Source organism: Podarcis gaigeae, assembly GCF_964106915.1.
Source record: "Podarcis gaigeae genome assembly, chromosome: 8".
Lineage (NCBI taxonomy): Eukaryota > Metazoa > Chordata > Lepidosauria > Squamata > Lacertidae > Podarcis > Podarcis gaigeae.
Window position 1 is genome coordinate 48,357,219 of NC_139684.1, and position 18,862 is coordinate 48,376,080.

General features: G+C 39.2%; 1 protein-coding gene and 2 long non-coding RNA genes across 4 annotated transcripts in view; 2 read left to right on the plus strand and 1 right to left on the minus strand.

Annotated features, from left to right (window-relative positions):
* WWOX (WW domain containing oxidoreductase) overlaps window positions 1-18,862 on the plus strand; it is a 566,085-nt gene that overhangs the window by 142,812 nt on the left and 404,411 nt on the right. The window contains exon 9 of one of the 2 annotated variants that reach the window (XR_014567358.1): window positions 329-682. The exons of the other annotated variant lie outside the window; for it this stretch is intronic. The gene's annotated coding sequence lies outside the window, so the exon portion shown is untranslated. Of the gene's footprint in view, window positions 1-328; window positions 683-18,862 lie in introns of those variants that run through there. 2 annotated transcript variants of the gene reach the window in all.
* On the minus strand, window positions 1,713-5,259 carry LOC310850564. The gene is made up of 2 exons (XR_014567369.1): window positions 3,009-5,259; window positions 1,713-2,745 (listed from the first exon to the last, which is right to left on the minus strand). It is a non-coding gene; the product is annotated as an uncharacterized lncRNA (long non-coding RNA).
* Window positions 5,619-11,392, plus strand: LOC310850559. The gene is made up of 3 exons (XR_014567364.1): window positions 5,619-8,156; window positions 8,526-10,524; window positions 11,314-11,392. It is a non-coding gene; the product is annotated as an uncharacterized lncRNA (long non-coding RNA).

The window sequence follows — 18,862 nt, forward strand, 5'->3', positions numbered from 1 at the left end:
AGGGGGAGAGGGAGAGTTCCTGCAGAAACTCAGGCGGAGGGATGGCTCCAAGATGCTTCCAGTGAGAACAGCGGGGAGGGCTCAGGACCTCCGCTGGGGACGCCTACTCCGCGCAGGAAACTGTCACGCAGAGAATCCAGACGTAGAGTTTCCGTTAAGGAACTCTTATGTTGGCGTAAATTCCGGAAGCGTCCACTGACGGATTCTGCCAGCGATTGAGGGAGTCATGCTTTGAGGGCTCCCGTAAAGGCAGAGCTTTGAGACCTATGCAAAGCTCTGAGGGATTCAGCTTTTACGCACAAGCAGCTCATTATCCCATCACACACAGCTATGGCCCGGCACTAACTAAGAGTCTCTTGCTGATTGTTCATAGCTGCATTGACCCACCAACATACAGCAGTCCTCCATCTGGCCCCTGAGTTTAAATATCTAGAGACAAAGGAGTGCTTGCTAGCTGGGTTTTGTCTGCTGTTACTCTTGGCGTGTACAGTAATACTCAGTATCACATTTCGGTGTCTCCTTACTGCTGACATTCACTAATCACCTTCAGTGTTGTGTTTGAACAAACCTCAGCTTATTTGTACTAAGCCGAAATAAGTAAAAGGTGGATTCAGTTTAGCACGTTTGAACTTAAAACAGAAAATGCATACAACAAAATAAAACAAATAGAAGAAAAGAAAAATAATCTCACAAATTCTGTTGATGTGAAAACAGTTCACTACCTTCCTCTAAAGACTGTTGTGTGATCTTATCTAAGATGATTTATTATGTATGTTGAAATGATTGATCCTGTTTGGCCTTTTCATTCAATTATGAAAGAAAAGGGAATAAATATTACTGAATTGATCACTCAGTGTTCAATATATAAATATGGATTTAACCTGTCCATTACTTATTTCAATTATTGTGGAAATATTGATTGCAAAACACACACAACCATAATGCACTTTAAAACTTTCCAGTTCAGGTATGCATATTGCTTTGGATTTTTTGGGAGGGGAGGGCTGTCAGAGTAAGAAGGAGACATTTGTGTATCATTTTATTTTTCTGCTTTCTAGAGTTTTTAGATTAGTCATATCAATCTCTTCTTGGCAGTTGGATGACAAATATAAAGATCATAGTCAAATTCCATCCATTATTTTAGTGAAACCATATATATTTGCAGTTAATACCAATATTGATATAGCAAACTCTTCTGTGCGTGCCAGAAATGCATATACAGTACTTGAGGAATTATATTAATTGGAAAAACATTCCATAGAAAAGAGATAAATATAACAGTCACATTTAAAATAAGTCATTTTTTATGTATACAAAGAGCTGTTCCTGTAGAAAACTCTTGTATATTTATCTTCAATATATATGGTCCGGCTAACAGCACTGCATGTTTCTGAAATAGTGGCAAATTCCATGTATAATCTTTATTCCTCCTTATTTTGGATAGGTTATATACTATTTCCTACCATATTTATTTCTCCCTTTCTTGTTAGCAAATTGGCATCTCAAGGTGACTGAGTGGTTGGTTTACAGTGGGCCATGTTTAGTGGCTATATTTCCATACCAGCTGTAAATACCGTCTATCCAACACGTATATGGCCAAATCACCTTTCAATAAAGATTTTTAACTTTTGAAACTTATGAAACCAAGAATATAACATGGTGCCATATGCAGTTGGAAGTATTGGTTATCCATTGTGCATCTTCTATCACACAGGTGGAGGGGATTCAGCACATTAAGGCACCACTTCTCAGTACAATGGTACCTTCGGTTGTGGACAGGATCTGTTCTAGAGGTCCGGTTGGATCCCGAGGTTTCTGCAACCTGAGGACCACTTCTGCGCATGCGCAGACCGCTTCTGCGCATGTGCGTGTGGCAAAACCTGGTAAAATACTTCTGGGTTTGTCGCGCGCACATCCCAGAGGTTTACGTAAACGGAGGTTTGACTGTAGTTGAGTAGCACAACACTTGAGAGTTTGTCAAGGACTGAGGTAGAAGATGGCAAGGGTGGAAATGAGGGGTTGGTGGGTGAGTACAGCTAGGTTCTGTTAATAAATTCACGATGCTGGTAATGTATGACTGAGTAACAGAACACATGGTTAGGGAATCAGTTTGTGTGCCCCTCTCTCCACCTTACCTCACAAACCTGCTGTAATATTTAAACACATTGCATGCATGCCCATTCCATTGATCCTAGGTGCAATATGTGTGATATTTAGCTCTGTATTTTAGGAATTAAAATATCATACCTATTCACATTAGATTAGATTACTTAATTTCTATACCTCTGAATATATTAAAAATATCTCTAAACAGTATTCAGAAAACTGAAGCAAAAACAGACATCTTAAACAAAATATTTCAAAAATGTAGTTCCATATTAAAATGTTACATTAATACAGTTACTAATATATATTAATCAATATAAATTCATTTTCCTTCTGACACACCCTCCCTCTCACCCTCCGGGTTCTAACCTAGGGTTCAGCAAATTCTCAGCTCACCTGTCAGGATGTCACCAGAAGGTGTGCTGTCTTCCAGGTGTGAATTACAATGAACATAATCAATGTTGCAAAGCACCAGGGCATTTTTTCAGGTGGAACTCACTGGAACTCAGGTTGAGCTCTCAAGTGGGCACTATTGCCATTATAAGAGTTCATGGTGAGTTCTGGCATATCTTTTTCTAGAAAAATAGCACTGTCACCTCCATTGGACTTCATGATGAAATAAGAAATGGGTCTCTATCACTGAAGAAGAAGAAGAAGAAGAAGAGTTTGGATTTGATATCCCGCTTTATCACTACCCGAAGGAGTCTCAAAGCGGCTAACATTCTCCTTTCCCTTCCTCCCCCACAACAAACACTCTGTGAGGTGAGTGGGGCTGAGAGACTTCAGAGAAGTGTGACTGGCCCAAGGTCACCCAGCAGCTGCATGTGGAGGAGCGGAGACGCGAACCCGGTTCCCCAGATAACGAGACTACCGCTCTTAACCACTACACCACACTGACTCACTGAAAGCTGGATATAAAGAGTCAGCAAGGATACAGAATAGAAGAGATAATTGCTACAAGGTTATGGACAAGTTTCCATTACACCCTTTTCATGGTAGCCACTACATGACCTGAGCTCCAGTTGTCAGCACTCTGCAGAGAAATTGATCCTATGGAGGCCGAGAGATTTGTATGCATTAATGCTAAATATGCCACTGGGATTTTGTGAAAAGCTGCTTCAAGAGTCTGCCAGTATGTGCAGGATTGTGGGTGTGATACTGGATATATACAACTGGCTAGAGATGAGTGTGTGTATCACCTTCCACATTGGAACACATTGGTAGTATAAATAATATTCACAAGGCTGCAAAGTTTATTGCTTCTGACTTTCTCACTTTCCCCATCAATTCTACTCTGACTTAAAACAATTTTAATTGCATGCTGTTCAAATACAAAAGTGGGCATTATTGTGTGTCTACCAAGATGATTCCAAAATTTATAACCCCAATGAAACTTCCCTTATTGATGGGTACACAAACAGTCCCAACAAATATTTCATGGTTGAGCTGAAGGTTAATGGAGTCATCAACAGAGCCTTTGATATCTTCATGTGATTTTGAAGACGTAGAAAATATGCAGTAGGTGTAGATTTTGTATCTTTCCCCTTGTCAGTGGGTAAAAATCACCAGAGGAAAGTGACCAGAGGAAAAAGGATGAAGCAGTCCTTTCCTCAACAATGTTCTTCCACTCATGAGCATAGCCTCTAAGTCTGCTCATCATTTATATCATCAGTAATAATGATGATGTCTGGAGAGAATTATTACTATCTGGAGAGAGTAGCACAAGGCAGCTCACAAGTAGTTTGTCCTGGTCTGGGTTTCAATATACATGTGTCCTACAGATACAGTTGTTCAAAAGAGAGGATTGGGTTTTCCGCAGCTAGCCATAGTCCGGTACTGTGTAATGTGTGTGACAAAGTCCTTAGATTATATATATAAACTATTATTCATGATTAACTAAAGGAAATTTTTGTACTAAGAATTACAAATGTGTGTTTTCATGGCAAGGAGAAAGGTAGACTTATAAATCATAATATAAATCTGATAGATTTATGAATGAATGTTCTTGGTTTTTAGTTGTTTGGATACTTACGGTAAATTTTGGGGCAGGGGAAATGCCTCTGCCTTTCATAGATTCTTTCAAAAATAAGAGGAAGAAGATTTTCTCTCTCTACTTCAGAGACACATATTACTCTGCCAGCTTGAATAACCGGCCATGTTTCAGCCCCAAATGTCAAAAATAAACAGATGAAAGTGTGTGTTATATTTTTTCACTGTTGTCAGATGCTATTGGTTTGTCTTTTTCAGAGTTCTATTTATTTCAGTAAATGCTGTTACCTCTGCAGCTCTACTTTCTTAGACTTCCATCAGAACCATTCTCTTGAGGTCAAATAAATGAATTATCAACTTTTTTTTATCCCTGTTATCCATTTTGCTGCTGACACTTAGAAGTTCCCTGGTTATTTATTTATTTTGTTTGTTTTCTGTAGTAGAACAAAGCCACCGGATCATGATGTTAACTGTCACTTTTTGGAAAACAGAGGCTGATGCATCTTCAGCCTGAAAGTGAGGCTAGGAAACAATATACCCCTTTTGTTTGTGATACGACATGCATTTTATTAAATTATGAACTAGCGAAGGCAGAGTGAATTGAATGCTGAATTTTAAAAATGAGATCACTTCCAACTAGCCAAGCCACACTCTGCTCTTTGCCAATAGATTTAGTCCTCATATACACGTTCAGTACACGTAGAATTACCACTTTCCAGTTCTCAAAGCCAAATGGCCTAAGTAGCATTTTTTACTAATTGTTGCTGATTAAAAAAATTAAGTAATGGTTTAGGAGAGGGCTAAGCAACCCCCGCCCCAATTTTCCACCCCAAATTATCCCCATCAAATAGGGCAACAGTTTCTTCAAAGGCCTCCAGTTTAGTTTGGGTCCATCATGCCAAAAATTGGGTGAAGTCATGCCAAAATAAAAAACCAAATTACCCAACTGCAACAAGATTCTGGTTTGATTCTTACCTTTTGTTTCAGGAGGGAAGTGAACATGTTGGAGCCCAATCACAGCTATGTTATAATCCTATATTTCTCTATTGTATCCTGTGGGCATCTCTACTTTAGGGTACACTTGAATTTTGATCTTGCTGGTCGTGCAAATATTTTGGGTGGTCCTTTGCAGTCCTAGAACCCATCTCTGTGGGGTTTGCAGATGCATTACAGTGCATATCATGCTTAAAATTTGTGCTTATTTTAAAGCTTGAGGTTGTTCTTGGCATCCATCAGTCTCAAGAGACCCTGGAGTGTACCTCTGGGGATGAAGTCAAACAGCTGCATCAGCAGCACTGCAGTGACCTCCCTGGGGTCCAATCCTGGGTGGTGTGTATGGAGATCCTGGATTGCCCAGTTGATAGGACTCCCTTACCATAATATGTGTGAAGTTATGTAGGTTTGGTGTGGTCACTGAAGAAGATACTGTTCAGATCTCTGTGCAAGTATACAAACCCCCTGAAGAAGGCCTTTTTGTTGTTATCAGCAGCTGGATACATAGTCTCTCTTTTTTGCAGCTTTCCACAAGATTGGTTTGAGTTTGTTTCATTGAACCAATTTCTTTTAATTTGATCTTATATTCTTTAATAAAAATCAAGAAAGGAGTAGTCCGCCATATACAAAGTTTCTTAAGGTATTAATTGTAAATGTTTACATGAGGCTAAAGACGCTCCAGGTTGAGATCTACCATTTTGTATGTTCATTGAGACCTGTTGCTATAAGGGTTCAAAACAAAAACAAACAAACCCCAATTTGCTGTAAAATAGTATGCTTCCTCATTAATATTCATTGTTTTATTTTAAAATATTTGCGTATATTACACAATACATCTAGTCTTAAAGAGTGTAGAAAGATAGATTTTCCTACAAAATGTTCCATTTTTGTTTGTATGATCTTGAATTATGAATTATAGCAGTTCTTAATTCTTTATTTTTGAGGAATCTGAGGATCTTTTTAAAAAGTCCTTTCAGCATAGCATTTATGCAAGAATAACTACTCTTGGATTCAATTGCGTTTAAGGAAATGTTGTTGTATGGCTTTTTATGTTCCGAACTTCAATCAGCCAGTGCCAGCAGTATCCCTAAAGAAACACCCTCAATAGACCATTTTCAGCATTTTGCTGCAATTAAACTCCTCTGGTTTTAGCCCTCAGGCAATTTAGTACCTTTTTACATATGCACATTATGAACTTTTGACCAGGGCCTGGTAGTCATATATTAGAGAGCAGCTTTTGAAAGCAGACTTAACAAGTTCCTCTGAGTATTACATTCCGAGTCAGTTGTGGAAAAGGTAATTTAACCAACTTGCAGAGAGGCCATTCAGAATCTTACTGATGATCCTAAATATGTCTCCCTCTCTCTCTGCCCCCCCCTTTCTTGTTTCCTCTGGAAGCTGGTAGCAAGAGCTCTCAAAGTATGTGATTGATCTTTTATTCAGTAGCTAACGAGGGCTGTGATTCTATTAGTGCTCTACAAGGCAAGGGAACAGTGATTTAATGAAGTGTCTGGTGAGCTGGTCATAGATTTATCCTGTTGTCTCTAATTTGCAGAGCCCTTGCGAGTGGTAAAAGAAACTGCACTCACGCTGCCATTAGGCAGGTATTTCCTTAGTAAATTGTTGTAAGGTCAGGTGTAGTTACCTTAGTGGAGACAATGCCTTACCTCCTCAGTGTCTCCAGATGACAGCCGCTGCACTAAGCACTCACTGAAGCAGAAACACGGAGATCAGAGGTCCATTCCGAGTCCCCCTTAGCCAATGCTTGAGCAGATGAACTGCCAAGTGCAGCTAATAGAGTCATAATTGGTGATTAGAACTGGGAAGGCACAATGACATCTTAATACAAACTGGTGCGTACTGTAGTTAGTGCCAGCTGTTGTTAAGTGTGTTGGTGTGGACTAATATGTGTTTTCTCTGCTTCAGTTCTAAGCAATTAGGCGACACATCTTTAATAGTTATTGAGCAGCCAGAAAATAAAGGGTGGTGGTTGTGGGAGAAAATCCTAGGCCCATCAAAATGGCATTCATGTGCTTATTGTACACTTAGCTCAGCATATAAGCTGTCAGCATTAGCTCTGAAATGATGCAGTAAAAAGTTGGCATAAAGAGCAGAAATCTAATAAATATGGTGTGGTGCTTTTTTTGCTTCACCAGTGGCAGAGCTTTTATTCTTCCCTGTTCTCAGGGATCATTGATTCCCCCCCCCCCCAAAAAAAATGAGCCATTTCCTTTCTGATGAATAACTATCCTGCTGCAATTTGCTGTTTTACCAAATTGTTACAGCTGGCACTGGAAGCTTCTGTACCCGAATTAACCACAAATTAGTTTTGGTTAAGGGCAGCGTGTTAGGTTGGGGTAACTGGTATATAAGGCAAACATGGAAACTGTTGAGACCAGAATGGAAGGGCTTTTATTGTTGCAACAATTTTTTGTCCTTTGTTCTTGTGCACCAAAATGGTACTTAGGAAGAAGCACATGAATGAGCTTCTGTAGCTCATTAGAGTGTTAGTAGCCACACAGAATTGGTTAATGCGGCCTGATTGCTTTCCACTTAATTCTTTCATTTATTTCATGTTTATTCCATCTTTCATGTATTTATTTGTTAATTACATTTCTATTCCATTCTTCTTCCATAATGGAACTCAATATGGCATGCATGGTTTTCCTGGCAGTCTCCCATTCAGGCCCTGATCTGACCCAGACCTGTTTAGATTCAGCAATGTTCCTATATCATCGGCCTTCATATCATATACTTCCAGCAAAGATCTCAGAGCAATGTGCATGATATTTCCATACTCTCACTCCAAATTTAACTTCACAAGCCTATGAAGGAAATCAGACTGGAATAGTGTGTGACTGCTGCAAGGTTACCAAGCAGTTTTCATGGCTTTTGTGGGGATTTGAGCCCTGATTTCCCTAGCCATAGTCTGACACTCTCAGCACTACATCTTGTAGGTCTCATAAGTGTGACAATAGCTTGCTATTTGCTTTTCCTATCTTTGAACGTAGTATCTTATTTTTATATCATTTTCTACCTAAGAACTGTGCTATGTAACCTGAAGGATGGTAAAGGTAAAGGTAAAGGTACCCCTGCCCGTACGGGCCAGTCTTGACAGACTCTGGGGTTGTGCGCCCATCTCACTTAAGAGGCCAGGGGCCAGCGCTGTCCGGAGACACTTCCGGGTCACGTGGCCAGCGTGACATCGCTGCTCTGGCGAGCCAGAGCCGCACACGGAAACGCCGTTTACCTTCCCGCTGGTAAGCGGTCCCTATTTATCTACTTGCACCCGGAGGTGCTTTTGAACTGCTAGGTTGGCAGGCGCTGGGACCGAGCAGCGGGAGCGCACCCCGCCGCAGGGATTCGAACCCCCGACCTTTCGATCGGCAAGTCCTAGGTGCTGAGGCTTTAACCCACAGCGCCACCTGCGTCCCTAGGATGGTACTGCCAGACAATTTAGATCTTTAGTAAGTGACATTTGAATTTATGTGATGTGCTATTTAATTTGTTGCTTGCTGTTTGTGCCAAAGGATCCCTGGATTTTGGCCCCCATGAAAAGAACTGTAATTTTTATATGTCAGTTCTGGAAAAAAAGGAAATAGGTGTGGGAAATCAGTCAAATAATTTGCATGTAGTTAAAGGCAGGCTGTACAATGTGCTTGCTAAATGGTAAGATTCCCAACTTGCACATGTTTTTACTGGGATGTCCGTAGCATAGTCTCCTCCTGTGCTGAACTAGTATAGCACAGTATATTGTCATATAGCAGATCAAGCAGAAATCCTGCTTCTGTGGATTGGCATCTTGACAATTAGCTTTCTGTGAATTTTAATTGTAAGCTGCTTTGGGAGCCAATCTTGACTGAAAGGGGGGTATTCTTTCTTGTTTCTGCAAACCTTATGAAATTCAGTGCACTTTTCCTTCTGTAAATGCCGCGTCCTGCAATTTCTGTGGTTATATTTCAAAGGGAACTATTTGAAACAAGGAGCCATGTTTTATGGACTGCACTACTACAGATTGTAAGTGTTGTTGGGAGTGGGGGACATAACTGAATGCATCCTGAGTAAGAGAGATTCCCTGCATGTACAATATTAGCATTATCAGAGAACAATCAATACTGGAACTTTTTTCCTTGACATTTAGGATGCGTAAGAAGAGCATTCAAACATGTAGTTCCTTAATCTGTTATTTTAAGTAGTATAATCCAGGAATGGTTTTATCATCTTCCCTGGTGTGTGTGTGACATGAAGAAAATTGTTCAAGGAGAAAATGGTGAATGTCACTGAAAATGTGTTTTTATTTATTATTAAAACATTTATAGGCTGCACTTCACCCTTCTGGATACAGTGGGCATGAATAAAATTAAATACGCCACAAAAATGCAAACAGGAAACAATCTTATTTAAACAATGCGAGGCAAATGAAAACACTAAAATCATTCTAAAATAATCTTATCAGGAACACAGATAAGTTTTGACCTGGCCCTGAACAATTGTAAAATCACTGGGTTGTGCTGCTAGGGGAAGCCACCACAGAGAAGACTGCGCTTCTTGTAAGGCTTTGTTTTCTGTACTTTTTTCTTCCTACTTATTTCTTAATATTACAGTATTAGGGTTTGTTACCAATTAAGTAAAATTTGCATATTGCGGTCTGGCAAAGACCTTGAACAGTTTTACACTGAACTTCTGTGAAGCTGAACTGTATCTCCAGATAAAACTGGTCAGCAAGAGGATTCAAAACAAGTTAACTAAAGTTTCTAATTTTCTAATAATGTCACTTGTGTCTTTTGCAATCTTATTATAGTATTTTCTAGCACACTTCCATATCATCATTGTCATTTTAAAAAGTTCTGTGATGGGACTAGAAATCTAAGCCTTTTAGCCCATAGATCATTTCACTAGGAAACTCCATAAATGGCTTATTGTAGATTAGATGATGTGGTTCAGAGCACATCCAAATCAATAAAAGATCAGTCTTAACCTAGCAAAGTGCTCTTACTTTGATTCTTCTTAGTAAGCAACCAATGTGAAAATGTATGGTTAAGTGTTTTGACTTTTTTTGAAGGGGGTGTAGAACACTGAAACTTTAAGTATTCCTAATTCTTAAATTTCTATAATAACTCTTTCTTCTAAAAAGGCCCCAGTTCCTTCAGATTCTGTTAGCATTAGAATAAGTGTTTTCTCTGTGTATAAAACTATATATACATTCATAGCCTGATAAAAATGTTTGCCTTGTCATAAGGGACAAATAACTTCCAAAGAACTGAGCACAGACAGGCATTTGGTTTGAACCACTAATACAAACCACATTCCCCTTCCCCCTAAGCACTACAAAGTATTTCACAGAACAAAAAACCCCAAACACAACAAAAAACTACCTACACCTAAAGACCACACAAAAATGCAGCTGGACTCACTGACCTCCCTCCTAAGGGTTGCGTGCTGAGGTCCCCAAGACACCCCAAACCCAATAACTCAAACTTCACACATTATTTTTGTTTAAGGTTTTTGGCATAATTTTGGCCACAACTTTATTATCAATACAAATTGTGAGTGGTTGCTTAGGCATTGGTTAGACTATCTGTCCTCCCCGCCTTGGGGACAGCCCTGACTCCGTAGTCAGTGCGGAAGAGCAAGATCAGGGTCAACTGGAGCTGCGAAACAGACCCTCAGCTAATCCCCGCATGCTCCTTGGAACTTACACGGCCCGCACCCTGCACCAAGGGTTTGGACGAAGGGGATGGTAAGTTCCAGAATTCCTTTAACGGAATACCCGTGCAGCATTGGAGGGGCAGGCCCAGCCTATCCATACCCCTCCACCAACCAATTTTAACCAATGCCTAACCGCCAACCTTACAAGTTGTGACGATTTGCTACGCAGTAGGCAAAACCCAATTGGCACACACTAATCAGCCAAGAGGTAAATTCCTACTGGGCCCCCGCACCAAGGCGAACGACCCCATGACAGGCATAGCAAGGTCAAGCGAAGCCCAACAAGGGAGGGCGGGCGGGAGATCCGATGTCCACAGCAAAAGAGAAAGAGAAAGCTGTGGACCTTGCTTAAATAGCCACTGACCCCACCCCTAAGTTTGCAACATCAACTTTCCCCAGATAACCAGATCCTCCCATCTAAACAAGCCCTGGCTTTAACTTGCCTAGCAATCATGGGGTGCCTTGTATAGCCCCATCCGCAACCCGTGCTCTCCTTTTAGTGAGAACACGCTTTAGCAAAACCCACTCACCCTTCAAAGCCATAAAGGAGCAGCTATAAGCTTGCATCTTTCAACCACAAAAAATAAAAATAAAATCAAAATTCATGAGGGGCAAAGGCCTGCATAGGGAGGAACTGAAGTTCATCTGGAGAACCAAGAAAGGGACCAAATTGGGGACTCAGGAATGTATAATAGTGTTTAGGTATAATTAATTATATAGCAAGTGAAGTTGTCCATCATCACTACTATTGCTGCTTACTGCTTTTATTTTCTTTGGTTTTTTGACCCATGGGAGTTTATATACTTTATTTATTTTTCACAGTCACTATTTCTCACTCACTGTTTCTCATACTGTAACTTAGTCCCAGACACATTGTTGTGCTGTACTGTATGACATCTTCTGCTGGGTCTTATTCGAGAGCTTTAGGACTCTAGATCCATGACTTCATTTTTGCCTTCCCAACAACGCTGTGCATAATGTTCTGCATTATGATCCACTGAGGGAGAAAGTTGTATGTGCAGCTTCAGCCTTCTATCCATGATTCTCATGTAAGGACTGACCAAACAGTAAAAACCTACCAACTGGGACTACAAATGTGATGATTCTAGCCCTGTGAGTTATTGAGAAATGAATGTACCAGTGGCAAATGCTTTTGAATTTAGGTCAGCCAGGCCTAGCCCAATCTGGTTCTGTCTACTGGCCCACACATTGCCAAACCAAAATTGCTTGATATACTGAATTGTTGGATTGCCTGTGTAGGGTTTGGGGATTTCTGCTTAGTTTATTATGGAGCAGATTGTCATAATTATGTACAATTTAATTAATTGTACTAGCATGGTTTAAACTTGATTTTGATTAATATATGTTCCAGTTCCAGTAAGGATATTACAATGGGCCAGAGAGAAAACATATAAAAGCCCTTAGTGTTGCTTTTGTGCAATCATCCTCTCATTTGTGGCTTGACTGTTATTTCCAGCATGTTTTCTGAAGACACTGACATACCGGTATTTCAAATATAACACTGAGCTATGATTAAGCGTTACATGCACAAAGAGTGGTGAGCCTTGGGCTACAAGGAGAATACAAGAAACATTCACTTCTGCTTATAACTAAGAGGAGTTTCAGTTTCAGTTAGGAAAACTCTGGCTAAAAAAAATGGCTTGAAGAAAACCCAGGACCATAAACCATTGTTTGATTGCAGACCAGTCAGGATTATAAACCACAGTTTGATCCTTGTTTATTGAACAAACCATAGTTTGCCATATTAGAGGAGAGAATGCATGAGCCAAAGCTGCTGTTCATGCATATAACTTTAAACTACACTTTAAGCATTAAGTCTGAAAAGGACCCACAATATATATTAATCTAATAGGTGTAGTTACTTCCTTCAGCACCCTTTCACTACCTTTAAGTAAACCTAATGCATCTATTGGTCTTCTTGAAATAACTACTGATGCATTATAATTGGTCAAGGAGGGAGGCTAATGTTTCTTGACCAGGCCTATTGACCAGTATGCGTTTGCACATGTTGTTAATAATTTATTCTTTGGGGGGGGGGAATCTATGTGCATTATAGTCTTTGATGTCATCATGAATTTCAAAGCCAACCATTTCATTTTCATTAAAAAAAAATTCAAAGAGGGCAGAAAGGAAAATCATTTTAAAACTTTTTTAAATAAAAAATGTGGGGAACTTCCAGTTAACACTCATCCATGCTAATGAGACTGTACATTAATACAGTTTTTTTTAATCAAGGCAAGCTTACTGTACTCTGCAGGTGAAAAGTATTTGAATACAAGACTTAATGCATCTAGTAGATTAAAAGAGAAATTAAAGACTTGAGACTGAGAAGAGATCAAAGGCTGTCTTTTCATTGTTCTTTTTTATTGTTTATTGACTTCAAAAAGACTTTTTAGTTTAAGCTGACTTTAATATCTCTTGAATGCTCTTTTGTAAAGTGACTTTGAAAACTCATGGATAATGTCTTCATTAAGTGGAGAAAAATCTTGGTGAAAATATAACTGTAACTTTGCTTTCATTATAGAACAAAGAGATAACACTTTGCTTAATTAAGGTCTGTTTTCCCTCTGTTCTTAATTTTATGAACATTTTTTTTAATTCCTGCTGATAACAGCATGAAGTAGTCATACTCAGATTTAAATTGTTATTTTCCACAGTCATATAACAATGTGAGGTTTGAGTCTACATTCATTAGTAAGGTTGTGGTCATAAGAATTACTTTAGTGAATTGGTCCAGCTTTTGCTTTTTTTTTTTGTATTGGGCACTTAGATATAAATCCAATTGAAATAATTTTCTTGTACTAGTCATTGGCCATGACAAATCTGAATAAAAAATAAATACAAGAAAAAGGGGTGTCACACCACAAATCATGGTCTCTGCGTCTCCCTTGCAGTTCACTGCTATAGTGTCCAGGGACATCTTTCTGATCTTTTTGGCCTCCAAAGCAAAATGAGTCACTGAAAACCAGAGCGCAGTTAGATATAAAATAAAAGCCCAGAAATATTGCAAGAAAGCTATCTTTCCGTATTTGTCTCTATCTTGTGTTTAGAGGCCTCTGAATATTGAGGTTCTGTGTAACTGTTATGGATGTGAAGCATGAATAGAGCTGTCCTTCAGGCATTTGTGGAGCACCTTTTCAATACAAATCTTATCACATTTCACCATCCACATGTGTTGAGTTACACATGTACAGGATGAGCACAGGTTTCCTGGGGTTTATTTCAGAGCTGCGGTGCACCAGTGGGAAAATTACACACATGGGGGTGGGGTGGGGATTAGCAATAGGCCAAACTGTGGGATAAAGGCATTTGCACTTAATTGCAAAATATAGAGAATGTGAGCATTTACACAGACAGCATTTGGTTTGAACTAGTGGTCAGGTCTAAGAGGAGAAAGATACATAGAATGCAACATGGAAAATGTGTGACAGGCATCAGATAGACATGTGTGAGTCGAATGGGGTTACATTAGAATGCAACTATATGCTGCTGCAGACCTATTCCAAGATGAGGGTGGGGTGGGTGTTCTCCACGAGGCTGCAGAGAATCAGGTGGTTATCCTTAGCACTTGGACAGCAGTGATGTATTTGGCTCTGCTTACACCCTGGGTATTTTATAAGATGCTTCTTATGATCAAGGAACATTGGACATTCAGAATACAGTGATGGGACACTGGAGGTAGGCTTGAGCTTTCTTTAGCCCCATATGCCTCAAAACTGCCTTTGCAATGGAGTCTTCAATAGCGTGTTAATTGTTGTAACCTGCTCTGGGTCCATATGGTGAACGGCAGGTAAGAAACAGTGTAAAAAGGAATAGTAAAGATTGCAAGTTATGTAACTATTTTTAACAACAGTAACTGCCTCTGGGTAGGCTGCAGCTGAATGCGAATATAATGTATATTTCTGGTTTCAGCTAGGAGTACAAAATTCACCCCCTTCCTTCATAAGTGATTATATAGTCGTAACTCGGAAGTGGAACAGAATCCGTTCCAGAAGTCCATTCGACTTCCAAAATATTCGGGAACCAAGGTGCGGCTTCAATCGGAAGCCACGGAAGCCGCGACGGTTCCAAAGAACGTTCAAAACTGGAACAATCACATCCATGTTTGCGGCGTTTGGGAGCCAAAACGTTTGTCTCGCAAGGCATTAGACTTCTGAGGTACGACTGTACTGTAATCTCAACAGTGTTTGAAACCAAGTAATTTTGGAACCTTTCAGTTTCTAATGACAGATAAAGTGGGGCCGCCTCTTATGCCAGGGTTTGGTTCCAGGCCTCCACATGCAAAGGAAGTCCAAAACCCACAGAATCTCCCCCCTCTGCAGAAAGGGCTGCTTACTGGATTCTGCGAAGGTCCCAGGAGGTTCAGGATGTGGGAAAGTGAGGCAACACCTTCCTCATCTGCCTCTGGAAGCATCCTAGGCCCCTCCTGCCACCTTCCCAGAGCCTGGGTGCACAGGGGAATTCAATCAATCAATCAATCACTGGGGATGGCAGGTTTTCCTCACTTTCCATTTATTTATTTAGCCCTCCTTCCCGTATAAGGTTGCAATCGTATGTAAAGTGAACGTAACTTGCAGACCCACTGTATACTGTTTTCTTCACAGGCATCTAATATTTTCATAAAGTCAATAATATTAAGTCATTAATTGTGTTATGGATTTTATCTAGATTTAATTCTGCACAGAAAAAAAATGTTGCAGTCTCTTCTGCTATTTTGATATAACAGTGCTTTCCATTGGGCAGTTTAGCAGACAGAAGTTAATTTTGTGGAGTTGTTTTTGTATGCATAGCTGCAAAACAAATTGTGCAATATAAGCATCTTTATGGTGTATATAGCTAACTAGTTTACAAGCATAATCTTTGTGGGTGGTTTAGAAGCTCAATTACCACTGAAATTGAGGGGATAAATGTCCCTACAAGCTTCCATAAAAGTTATGTGTTTTGTGGCACTTACAGGGCTGGGCAGGTTTTGCCATCCCTTTGCAAACCCTATAGCCTTATATTTAGAAATAGTATGCAATCAGTTGTAGATCACTTCTTTGTATGTTTCCCTGAAATTAGTATGGACCTCACAGGGTTTGTTATTGAGGTTTATTTTTTTAGGCTGTAATTCATACATGTAAGTAATCTTCTGGATGGCGGCCATTGTCAAGTATACCTAAGTAATTCTTAACACTGCTCTTAGTAGCAGTGTATCCTGAAAGTGCATTTAGAGAGCATTTGTCTTTCAAAACGTAGCACATGACCTCTCTTTATTACTTCATTTCCATACACATTCTCATTATTTGGCTAGTGTAGTATAATTGTCCATTTTGCCACCATTCGAGAAACATGTAATCACTTATTTTCATGAGTGTCCATGGGAGCACTTGCCCCCTCCCAGAATGCTTAATATATTTATTTTTTGATGTACACATGAACACACCTAGTTAGTCAGCAAAAGATTTTTATTAATCTCTAATTCCTATTGAAGGTGTCTGTCAGATTTTGACTTTTGGCATTTTTCTGGAGGAGAGCCTTTCTGGGCCGGCAGGTAGCTCAGGTGAATTTTGCTTGTTTAGCTCTAGATGGTGTTTCTACAAATATTTCAAGCTTTGGAAACCTTAGAAATACAGTGATAATATAAGCAAAGGAGTTGTGGTGCTTTTTGTAATAGGTGAGAAGCTTAGAGGTGCTGCTGGACCTACCACAACATTTGAGGAGCAGGGAGGGAGTGGCCAAAGATAGAAACCAGGCTGCAAACAAAAAGTGCTGGCAAAGTTTTCAGAAGAGTTATACCAGTGGTCCATCTGCATTCCATATCTCGATTTGCTTATTACCTCACCAAATATTTGTTTCTTCATATTGAAGAAAAAGACTTACAAGCCCATGCCAATTCCATTCAGAAGCATTATACACTTGAAAATTTGGGGGGTGAATGTGTTGCCTGGTATGAATTGGTAGGCAAAATGATAGATGAAAGAAATGCATTCATCAATCATGCTTCATACACAGCAGTAACCTTACTGAACTATTGGACCGCAACAAACTGTTCCCTGCTATTGAAACAAAATGCACATATGAACTACAGCACTCCATGCAAGGTGTAGAGATGGTTGTGTTCCATAATAAGTGAAGATTGGTTGTCTGGCTTGTGTGTGTTGAATGTGTTGAATATCCATAGAGAAAAGTTGAAGATCTATGCCAAGACCGTAAGAGGCTCCATTTCTTGTTTGTATTATATTTACCTTTTTGTTATGGATACACAAAGATTATCTAAAAGGTCTTGACTGGTTTCAGACCTTATGTCTGGCATTCACTACAGTTTAGGAAGATTATGTGTGAAAGGTGTTTTTAATTTGGTTGAGAGGGAGTTCCACTGAGAAGTCCTATCTTTCATGCCACCAGTCTGGCAGATCTTATAGCAGGATCTATGAGGAGGGCCTACACAGCAGATGATCTCAGGGTACAGGCAGGTTTGCTCAAGTGATGGCCTTCAAATAGCCTTGTGCACAAACACACATGATAGAACTGAGAACATACCCTAAAATGCTAAAATGGAAAGGCAAATTTTCAATTCAACTGATAGGTTTCAATCAAAAAGGTCATTTACAGATGCTTGAGGGTAAACAGTATTAAATTTCTAGTTATAGGTGAATTAGGTCAGACATTTGTATAAATCATTTTAGTAATCCAGAAAAAAAATACATAGGTAGCAAAGCTTCTGTTTATCAGAGTCAGTTCTATACTGTGGGTTTAGCTGCATTATAGTACAATATAGAGTCCATTTATCGACAAGTGGCATTTACTGCCTAGTCTTTTAGGTAGGTAGTGTCATATTATGGCATTGTAGCTTGCTATTTTTATCCAGCATCTCACCTCTGTCTTTCAAAAGGTATATATATGTCTAGCTACATATTTTCTTTTTCACATATTTGAAACATAGAAAAGCAGCTAGTAGTACTTTTAAGCTCATGAATCTGTGCATAGATTGACATGGAGTCTATTTAAATTACAGTTGCATTAATTACATTTAATATAGTAGCTGCTTAAGATGTCACTTCCTTATGTTTTAATGAGGTTTGAGTACATTTGATATATTGTTACATGGAGGGAAGGAGGTTCTTGCGGGAGTTAGCTAATTTAAGAGGAGGACAGATGGCCATTAGAAATTACCAATTTTTACTACCTATCAGTTAAACAGAAAAGCAAACTCTATAAAGAACAACCTTTGCTTTCGGTTCCTTTTTTAGATACACCGTTTAATAAAGAAAGAAATATAATTGAGAAAGAAATATACCGGTATTTTTGCACTCCAGAGTATGGGGTTATAACTTTGATTTTATTTTTGTGATATTAGTAATCTTCATTGTACAAGTAACATAAATGTCCAGATGAAAAATCATTGTGAATTTAAATGTGAAATAAGTATCTAATCATAATCAAATCTATTTGAGCTTCCAGAATCTGGAGCTGCTAAAGGTCCAGATCCATTCATTCATTCATTAATAGAATTTATATAATGTTCTTCATTACAAGGTAATTTCCAACATAATATAAAAAAATATTACACAAATGAATCATATCATACAACTCTAATAAATTAAAATCCAATATGAAACAATTATAATCAGCAGATCAAACCCACTAAGACCTTAGGTACCAGTTAAAACCAAAGCAACTTACCGTATGTATCTCCAAAGGCCTGAAAGAACAGGTGTATTGTATAGCATTGTAACCTGTTTTACTCCAGCTGTGTTTATCACTATACATTTTTGCCCCGTCCTCATTTTCCCTGCTGAAACAAGAATCCGGGGAAATTTTCAACCAGTTGGCCACAAGTACGTTTTTGTGTGATATTTTTCAGCAAAGAGCATTCTGCTTAAAAATACCAGCCTCATACCTGGCATTGCTCAGGCATTCTAAGAAATCAGTTTTGGTTGCAGTTTTGTAAAGTTCAGTCTGTCATCTTGATTCAAAATGGCACCTAACTGTATGCAACATCAATGAAAACCTTCTCCTTGATCTCAGAAACAATCGTGCATAATTTGGTTATACCATCTTT